General features: G+C 42.3%; 1 long non-coding RNA gene across 1 annotated transcript in view; it reads right to left on the bottom strand.

The window, feature by feature from the left end:
• LOC109292176 overlaps nucleotides 1–9230 on the bottom strand; it is an 11356-nt gene extending 2126 nt beyond the window's left edge. The window contains exons 1-2 of the long non-coding RNA XR_002096055.1: nucleotides 9160–9230; nucleotides 3418–3420 (exon numbers count right to left, since the gene is read on the bottom strand). This is a non-coding gene — a long non-coding RNA (uncharacterized LOC109292176). The remainder of the gene's footprint in view (nucleotides 1–3417; nucleotides 3421–9159) is intronic.
• Nucleotides 9231–9813: the final 583 nt, after the last annotated feature.

Here is a 9813-nt window from a genome sequence, read left to right as displayed (position 1 = left end):
ACAAACCCCACATCCACCTCCAACACCTTCACAAATCCCCCCGCTACAAACCCCACATCCACCTCCAACACCTTCACAAATCCCCCCGCTACAAACCCCACATCCACCTCCAACACCTTCACAAATTCCCCCCATACACACCTCACACCAAACCCACATCCATACAAAGTACCTGCATATATTTCTAACCAAGGTTCAAATAGTGTTATATTTCATTTAATTTGTAAAACAAACAAACAAACAACACACTATTAACATTGGATAATTTTGAGTTTTCCTGCACATTATTTTGAATTTTTTTGCACATAATTCCTTGGGTTATCCAGAGTCGTCTCAGTTGTGGCCCCAGCCCCCCCACCCTGTGGGACTGCCTAGGGACTTCTTCACAGCCCACCACTTCCCAGCAAGGGAGCATGCCCCAGACCTTCCACCCATTCACAGTCCCTGCAGGCATGCCCTCAATCTTCCATTACTCCACAGATCCTAGGCGCCTGCCTGCCCCACTCCCGACATGCTACAAATGCATAAAGTGTTAAACAGACTTGGAAATGGGCATTTGGAACTAGTTGTAAGAATAAAAGTCCACTAAGAAAACAGGAGTATTTATTTACAGCTGTTTACATACATTTAACTCCATATTAAACATATAGAGTAAAGTGAAAGAGAAAAAAAAAGTGTGATAGAAACTGCAAAATCAGAGAGAAATCCCTGGATTTGCAACAGGGCCATCAGAAGAGTCTTTGTGGTAGCATTGTCTCATTTTATCTTTGTGTGTTTTCATGTTGTTCTATTGCAGTAGCTATAATTGTTTTAACTGCTTATACTGCAATTTTTTTTCTAATGAATTATTTAGCCATTAAGATAAAGTTAATCTCGTTATGATTTATTTTCCATAATATTTTAATCAGTTATTATTCTTCTGGAATTAACCATCTATTTTAAATTTCCTATTGCATATTGGTCTCATGATTTTAGAACTTAAATTTGGTATACGACAAATGCTTATGTAAGGTCTGTGATATATCTGGCATCTTTAAAAAGAGGTCATGAAAGAATGAATGATGTATGTATTTGACAATGTGAAGGAAGACAGTCCTCTTGCAGCAGGCGAAAATAGCTTTCTGTGGTTTAACAGTTAAAGGTTGCAGCGACGTCAAGTCAGCAGTTAAGGATTACTAAATAGTAACTCATGCCTTCACCCTGACAGCTGAAGACTACAAGCAATGACCCCTTCTGAAGACTGCAGACCACAAAGCCAGAAGATCACATCCTACCAATCCCACCTTGCGTAATCCATAGGTTTGTATGGAGAGCTCTTGCTATAAAGAATGAACACAAAGAAAAGGCTTTGGGTCTGTCCACCTGCAAGACAGAGTTTTGGGCACATCCAACAAGACCTGACTCCATTCCTCATGGTCAGTCCAGCTGGCCACCAGACTGACCTGGCCAACTTTAGAACTTGGTGACACCTTAACCTATGCAGGACTGTCTACCTATCTGTGTGTGCATGCTTGTTTCTTTTGTATGGGTGGGTGAATGAATGAATGAATGAGTATGGGAGTGAGTGAAGCAGATAACCTTGTTGTTCTTTATTCTTTTCATGTTGTAGGTTTTATGTTTCATGTTCTGATAAATGCAGCATTGTGCCTTATCCCCGATAAGATTCCTGCTTGTTTTTAATTCACACTATATGCCCTGTGCAGACAACAATGTGAGCCAGTGGTTGTAAAGTTTAAATAAATTGTTATAGGCAGTTTTAAATGAAGACTGAACCAGTCACCTCAGTCTGACTGGTGGGTAACTGGTGACCCCTATTTAACCAGTAACTCCAGTCTAACTAGTAACAGAAGTCTAACTGGTGACCCTAGTGATTTTTTGTGGCTTGATTCCCATTGCGGCAAATGATGGTTCGATTCTAGTTCAGGGTGAAATCAAACGACCAGTTCTAACCAGTTCTTAGGTGAGGGGCACTGGCAGGGCTGGGGAGGGCTGTGCCTTGGGACTGAGGGGCAATGGCATATCAGGGCTGCTCAGCACCACAAAGCAGTGTGGGGGGCAACCGCAGCTGGACCTGCATCCTGGTAAGTGATGGGGGCAGCAAAAGCTCTGATTTTCCATGATGAAAAATCTCAAATGCTAAAATGTATAGGTATTTAGAATTTATTCTATTATAGTGATTGAAGTACTCGTAGGCTTCCAATGTGCTTTAAAACTGTAAATAGATCAATAAAACATTGTGTTCAGCTGATACCCATATACAGAGCAGCCTTTCAATTTAATCATGGGTTTGGGGATTTTAATTAGAGAATTTTCAATTTTTTACCAGGAAAAACCAGGATCCAGAAAGTTGATTATAATCCAAAATTGCTAGTTTCTCTAGGGCCACACTCATATCTAATTTATATTCATGTAAAACCAAAATAACTGACCTCAGTGAAGTTATTCTAAATTTATACATCTATAACTAAGAAAAGAGTCTGGTATTTAATCTCAGTCTCACTGAAATAATTCATGAGTTTGTCAGTGAATTTCTTATTCATTGCATAACCTAGTAAATTATCTTGGAGTTTGGGAATATTTCTAATCCCAGTTAAGCACATTTATATACACTTATAAAAAATACATTAAGTGCATCAGGCAGCATTTTCCTGTCTATTTTGTAATGTGCTAGAACAGGCTATAGACAAGCAGATATTGAGAACATGTTGGTTGTTTTGCTTGGTCACAAAGCCCAGAACAGCCTGACAGTTCTTGGCCAAGAAGATCTAGTTTTGAATGAACTTTCAGATGTGATTAAATACATCCAGAGTCTGACTACCTTGATGCTTCAAAACCATTGCTCTATGATAAAAGCTTTTCCACAGTAGCCAGAAAAAAACCCCTTTAAACGCAACAGAAAACCTCACAAACAATAATGTTGACCAACTTTAAGTAAACTGAAAAAGGAAACTCAATGTGTCTATTTTAGAGTTTGCTTTTGTTCCAATCCGTTTCATGTGAAACTGCTGAGGTGAATAGCAGCAGTTCAAGATCCTCACAGAGATGAAGAGAAAGAGTCTTCAGAGTGAGGCCCATGTGGTTATGGACCATGTATAAGCTCTAGACTCAATAGCAACAATATTAACACCAGGTGTACTAAAAGTTTCTGTTGAATAATAACAGACATGTCATTGATGAATTATATGGTACTTACCTTTGCTGTGTGGGAATACTGATTGCCTCTTTCTTTAATTTTATTTTTAAAAATTTATTACAGATGAGCTAAGATGTTGTATTTGGATTAGGATTAGTTTTAAATGAAGGGATCAAAGCCTGGGTTTGAAGTAGAATCAGAGCAATGATTCAGGTTTTGATTTGATGGTACACAAATTTTGCAAACTAATCTTATTAAATTTCTACCATCTTGAGCCAAAAAACTTACTGGAATAGCTACATATGTGATTTTGCCTGTAACTAAAGCAGAACTGCAAAATCCGTATTTTCAAATTGGGTTTGACTCGTATCCAAATCCCTTTGAGTGTAGTAAGAGTGTAGCACATTCATTTATATCATCCTCCTGAAAATTCAAATATAAGCTTCTCATTTGGGCCTGTCTTTTAGCCTTACCTCTCTGCTCCCTTTCTATTTTTGTGGTCCTGCAATGGTCTCTTTAGAGTCCACTGTAATTCAACACTCTTCATCTACTTGTTTTTCTTTGGGTGATCTGAAAATATGGATCAGATTTCTATTCATATGCTAATATAATGCACATTTCTTTGAAGATCAGTTCTAATCTTTCATCAATATATACTATTATATGCACTTACCCTAAGAAAATAAATGCCTGGCTATCCAAGAACATATTAAAATACAATGCTATAAAATGAAGTATTGAACTGAACTATACTGCTTCCAGACTTCATTTCCAATAACTTTTCCTTCTCCTCATGAGAGTGGTATCATACCATCACCTGTTCTCAAGACTCAGGGTTCTTGTGATATCCATTATAAGAATACAAATGCATGAATTAGAATATCTATATTAGGACAAAAGAATCCTTAGTTAGCAAAAATCATCATTTCTTCATTGAAGTAAATTGGACTTAATATAGGCAGCAATCAGTGCAAGATGTTCATTTCCACTGAAAGGTTTCTATAGTTTGCTATCCTTTCAAACATTAAACCACATTATTCACTGAAAACAAAAAATTTGCTCACCCACCCTGACTTTGCAGTACCCTTAGCACCATGGTTATATCTTTGAAGATCATCAAAAGGAAGAAGCAGGGGCTCTGGACCCGTAAATCAATGGAGCTTTGCGCTGGCCTCAAGAAACCGGGCATGGAGAGACCCTTTGGAATAGCCATTGCCATTACCCAAGCACTGATTTAGAATAATAAACTATGTACCAATGAGGAGGTGAGGCCAAATCCTGCTTCCTTACATGTCCACCCCTGCACAAGCTCCCTATTTCTGAGAAACTGCATAAAAAGGGTATAGTTTCCCCATAATGGTATCATTTATCCAACAAAAATATTCACAGTCCAATTACTACAGAAAGAAAAAGATTCATTATTTCAATTCTCCCTCTGTACTAACCCAGCTAATTGCTTCACAGATTCTTGGCTATTATTTTATGGCTTACAGGGAATGTTACACTGGAACTTTTGAAAAGAAAATCTCAGGTGAAAAAAAGTCATAATACATTCTCATTAACTATATTTAAAAAAAATGTATCCCAAAGAGAGGTAAAATAATTCACTGTGGCAAATCTGGGTTTATTTCCCTTTGATATTTTCTATTTTTTCTTATAGAGCTTTCTGTCAAAAGAAAAAGGAAAGGGAAAGAAAATGAAAAACTAACAGGTTGAGCCAGTAATCTTATTAATTTTTGTCAAAGTCTTGGCTTATATTTTCTTAAGAATCCATATTGCTATTCCTCTGCATTAAATCAACTTACAGCATATGAGTCATGTTTTCAAAAGAGCTTTTTCCCCCTCCCAAGAGATAGGGCTAACAAATGGGTAACCAAAGACACATACATAATATCTTACTGGAAACAAACTCCACGGCCTCAGCAAAGAGGTTAGACTGACATAACAATTCCATAAGGATTTAAAATAGCTGCCATTTCAGATGTCCCTCTTCTCAGCCAAATTGTATAATTTGATTTATATAATTACACCTAAGTATATTTACCATCTCTGTATCATAGTTACTGGATTGAAAAAAAAAACTCTCTGAAACATTCCCCTGTGAAAAGGTGCCTCTGCAGGACAAATGCAGGTGATGATACAATGTGCTCAGGGAAATATGAGGGATGATCAAATAAACAGCTATCAACAGCTGTTCACTGGCTCTACATGGATTTTCTCTCCTAATATTTATACAAAATATTGTGGAGTTCATCTGATTCAATGTGATATTTTCTCTTGGTTTTCTATGTATTTTGGACAATGATGGAAAGTTCCCTAATTTGTTCTTGTAGATGCCACTCTGGAATAATTTAAGTGCAGACTCCAGCTGCTGAATTCTGCACTCAGATGCACTGGTGAAAGAAGATTGAGGCACTATACCTGAAGAGGACATTTTCATACTCTTTTGGTAAGAACAATTGGAGAATTTTTAAAGAGACTTTAACTGCTCATTAGTTGTTCCAGAAAACAGCCCTATCACTGCTCTACACATTCCTTGCCCATCCATTACTGCATCCAACTACAAGAAAAGAGCAGAGCAGCTGTATATTTCCGTTAAAATAATCAGTAGTGAAACAGATATCAATGTTGACATTTAAGGGGCAATTATTAGGTTTCAGAGGTAATAGACCGAAATGAAACTGAGGTAGCTGAAGCCAGTTCACATTCATTTTAGATGTTTCTATTAGGCCCGATATTGCTCTCTCATCCATAAAAATCAGGCATAATTCTAGTGAATTAAAAAGAGAAGTCAATACCACTGACTGGACCTGGTTTCCCTTGCTTGTAAACAAAGCAAATGTTGGTCTTACCATCTATGTCCAAACCGGCAGAATGTCACGTATGTCAAGGCTTTCTCAGAGAAAATGAGGGCCTTTTTGTGTCCAGGAAGAGGGCTCCAGTGATGGCCAACAACTTGGCAGCATCATGATGTATCCTGTAGCACATCAGGGCCCCGGGGGCAGCTGTCATGCCTGGTGGCTGTGCAACTGTGCCCTGCTCTGCCCCTAGAATACCTTCCCTTCTTGTTTGCCACACCTTGATGGAATAATAATAACTTTGGACCCCCACCGGGGGTCCAATAATATCCAGTTAGATATAATAATCCCCCACTGGGGTTCCTTGGCACTGTACCAGTCTCTAGTACGTCCAGGCCCCTCACTGAGCCTCTCTGGTCCCAGGCCCTTTGCCAGACATCTCTCAACTGTGCCCTGCTGAGCACAAAGTCTTAGGGGCTAATTGTGTGGCTCCAGCCCTCCCTTACACCACTCCCCAAGCCTTGTGGGTGTTGCACTATCATTGTTCTCCTATTGGGGCTTCGGCCTCATTGGCCTCCACCCCTTTACTCTTGGCAGGGCCTTCTAGCCCGGGCCAACTGTTTCAGACCTAGCTTTGAGGAACTAGCTCTGGTTTATCCCTTACAGTCAGCAGGTCCCTGGCTCCTGTCTGTCAGGCTATAGGCCCATGGCAGGGCTCAAAGTGATCATGTGCCACATGGGCACCAATGGGATGTCCGTATACCACCCCTTACAGTCCCAACCCAAACTGCTGGTGTAACTGTAACATAACAAGCCCCTGGGCTGTAACATAAAAACAACAGTAGAATCAGCCCTCTGCCCCTTTAAGAGGGGAAACACTCCCTCAGCCCTTGTGCTAGCATACCTCCTAGTCTGGGGTCCTTGTGAGCTCCCCAAGCCTCAGTGTTCCTGCAGGCAACAAAGCAGACAGTCTAGCATCCCTAGGGAGCTCTCCTGGGCAGGAGTTCCTAACCCTGCAGCTGGCAGGGTTAGCCCATCTTGCCAGCTTAGGCTCTGAGCTTGTATTTCCCAGGTCTCTAAACCCTTCCTGTCAGCAGGCTGCTTGCAAGTGCTTGCTAATGGCCTCATTTGCCCTGCTGCCCCAGCAAGCAGAAGCTATTGCACCCTGCCTAGCCTGCTGTGCTCTCCAGCTGGGCTGTTTTTATCTTAAGGAAACAGGGAGCCCCAGGCTCTCCGTTACACATTCCCCTGCAGGCAATCACAAGTGCAGTTTGTTCCATTACCGTGTCAGACTTACCTCTGAACGACTGACTTCCTTCCAGGCACAACAGCAAAGGCACTATAGGTCCTCTGTCCATCTGGTGAAAGTAGTTAGCCACATTTGTCAATGTAGCCATGCCCCTATAAAAGTAACACATAAAACCTTGCTAAAGAACTTAGAAAATGTTAAACTTTTAGCCGGTGGTCTGAGGAGGATCCATGTCTGAATGGGACGGGGGTGCTGCTGTCAACTTGTCATACCACAAAAAAAGGCTGTTTTGTTCCAGGCTTTTGCCACACGTAAGTGAATTTTCAACTGTATTTCACAGACTGTTCATTCTGATTAATATTTTATCTACCCTATTTACCCAAATCCAAGACAACCCCCAATTTGTTATGTATAGGATCTTATTAGTGGAAGATCATCTTAAAGTCATGCCTCCCACTACGGCAGTATGGAAAGCAGTGGCAGGCAGTGCTAGGGCAGGCAGTGGAAGAGGCAGACGGCACAGAGATGTGGGGGCATAAGGGGTCAAGCAGATAGACTCCTGCCCCCTGCCCCCGACACTGCTCCCAGCCACCTGTCCCCCTATTTGCCCTCCCCATTCCCATGCTGCCTTTCTCCCTCACAGCCTTGTGTCCCCCACCCCCATCTGGCATTTCCTGCCCCCTTGCCAGAGCTTCTTCCCCCACCCATCCTTCCCCTACTCCCTGGCTGTTACCCGGCTGAGCTAGGGCCATGTTCCATGCCCCAGGCTGAGGGGATGGACTGAAGGAAAGGTAAGTGGTGAGGAGGAGATTGGTAGGTAGGGGGGTAGAGGCTATAGTAGAGAAAATGGGAGCAGTGGGGGGACTAGTGCCTCTAGCCTCCACCCTAGGTCAGAGCCAGAGTTGGAGCTTGAGCCAGAGCAGCTGCCTGACCCACTCCTCCCACCTCATATTCAAATAAAAACAAGGCACTTTTCCCCCTTCGTGTTAGATGTGGGAAAAAAACCTCATCTTGGATTCAAGTAAATACAGAAGCTGTTGTGCAGTACATATGCATGCTCGTTAAGGACTAACGCCGCACAGGTGGAAATGGAGGGGACATTAGGGAGCCTGCCAGTCCCTTGTATTCTTGCATAGAGGCCAGACATATTCTTACTTCTCCCTCCCTCCTGACCACAAAACCTACTATCAACATAAATTCAGTACAAGCAGAAGATGGCCTCCATTGCATAGGCCCATTTTAACTGAGTGCACACATGCTAAAAGATGAAATATAACTGCATCCTTCACAACACTTTATAAAAATAGGCATCAGTCATCCTACTTTACAGATGGGAACACTGCACAGCTAAGGTGAAATGACTTCCCCAGCCACTCTAATGCAGAGCTTACTTCATCTGATGTCTAGAAGAAGATCCTACCTGTTGGACCGCACTGCCACTGCTGAGGGGGCGTACCCAGTGGTCCCCAACGTTCTTTTCCCAGCATCTTCTTGGAACTTGCAGTAGCCGCAGGGCCTACGAGTCATTGCTGTCTAACAAGATACGTACCAAAACCTACTTCTTCAAAAGTCTGCCCCTTTTGTTACTTTATCCTCCCAGTCTGTTTGGAATTACCCATGTATCATGTCCTGTCTAATGTAGCTCTCTGGGATAGAGACTGCCACCTTTGTAATTTGTCTCAGTGCTGCAAGCACAACGGGACCCTGATCCTGAGCATATTTTTAAGTTCTACCAAAATAATTATAACTAATAACAACTGTATCAGCTTAGGCTGCTGTATGTTTCTCTTCAACACTTTCTGTAGTCTGTGGATAGAAAGTGAGAGCCTATGTATAATGGAATAAAATTCAATTAATAGCAGCCTTCGACTACCTGAAGGGTAGTTCCAGAGAGGATGGAGCTGGACTGTTCTCAGTGGTGGCAGATGAGAGAACAAGGAGCAATGGTCTCAAGTTGCAGCAAGGGAAGTTGAGGTTACATACAGGAGACCCTCGCCATTCGCAGGGGATACGTTCCAGAGATTCCCGCAAATGGCAAAATCCGCAAATACATCATAAACGGTGCGTGCCCCCAGCGGCTGGGTGGGCACGGCTGCACTGGTGGTGGCAGGAGTGCGGTGGTGGCAGCGGGAGAGCAGCGCCAGCAGTGGTAGCCCAGCTGCAGCAAACGCAGAGCTCCTGCACACACTGCCAGTGCTGTAACAGTGTCATCATGCTGCCAATGGGGAGAAAGCGTGGGTTGGCGCAGCACGGCAAATATTCGAAACTGCGAATGCCAAGCCCACAAATAGCAAGGATTTCCTGTATTAGGAAAAACTCTCTCACAAGGAGGGTAGTAAAGCACTGGAACAGGCTACCCAGCAAGGCTGTGGAATCTCCATCCTTAGAGGTTTTCAAGGCCCAGCTAAACAAAGCTTTGGCTGGGATGATCTAGTTGGGGACGGTCCTACTTTCAGCAGGGGGTTGGACTAGATGTGACCTCCTGAGGTCCCTTCAAACTCTAATTTTCTATGGTTCTACGATACTAAACAAAAAGCTGACTGCCTTTTTCCCCTTCATTTGTATCAAAAATTGTTTTGCTTCACATTTTATACAGAGTTAATCCCAAAAGTTAAAAGGCATGGTTTCTAAGA

Source organism: Gavialis gangeticus, unplaced genomic scaffold (genome assembly GCF_001723915.1).
Source record: "Gavialis gangeticus isolate Ggan-Ray unplaced genomic scaffold, GavGan_comp1, whole genome shotgun sequence".
NCBI classification, from domain to species: Eukaryota; Metazoa; Chordata; order Crocodylia; family Gavialidae; genus Gavialis; species Gavialis gangeticus.
Note: the sequence above shows the minus strand (reverse complement) of the source record. Positions and strands in the feature narration are given on the sequence as shown.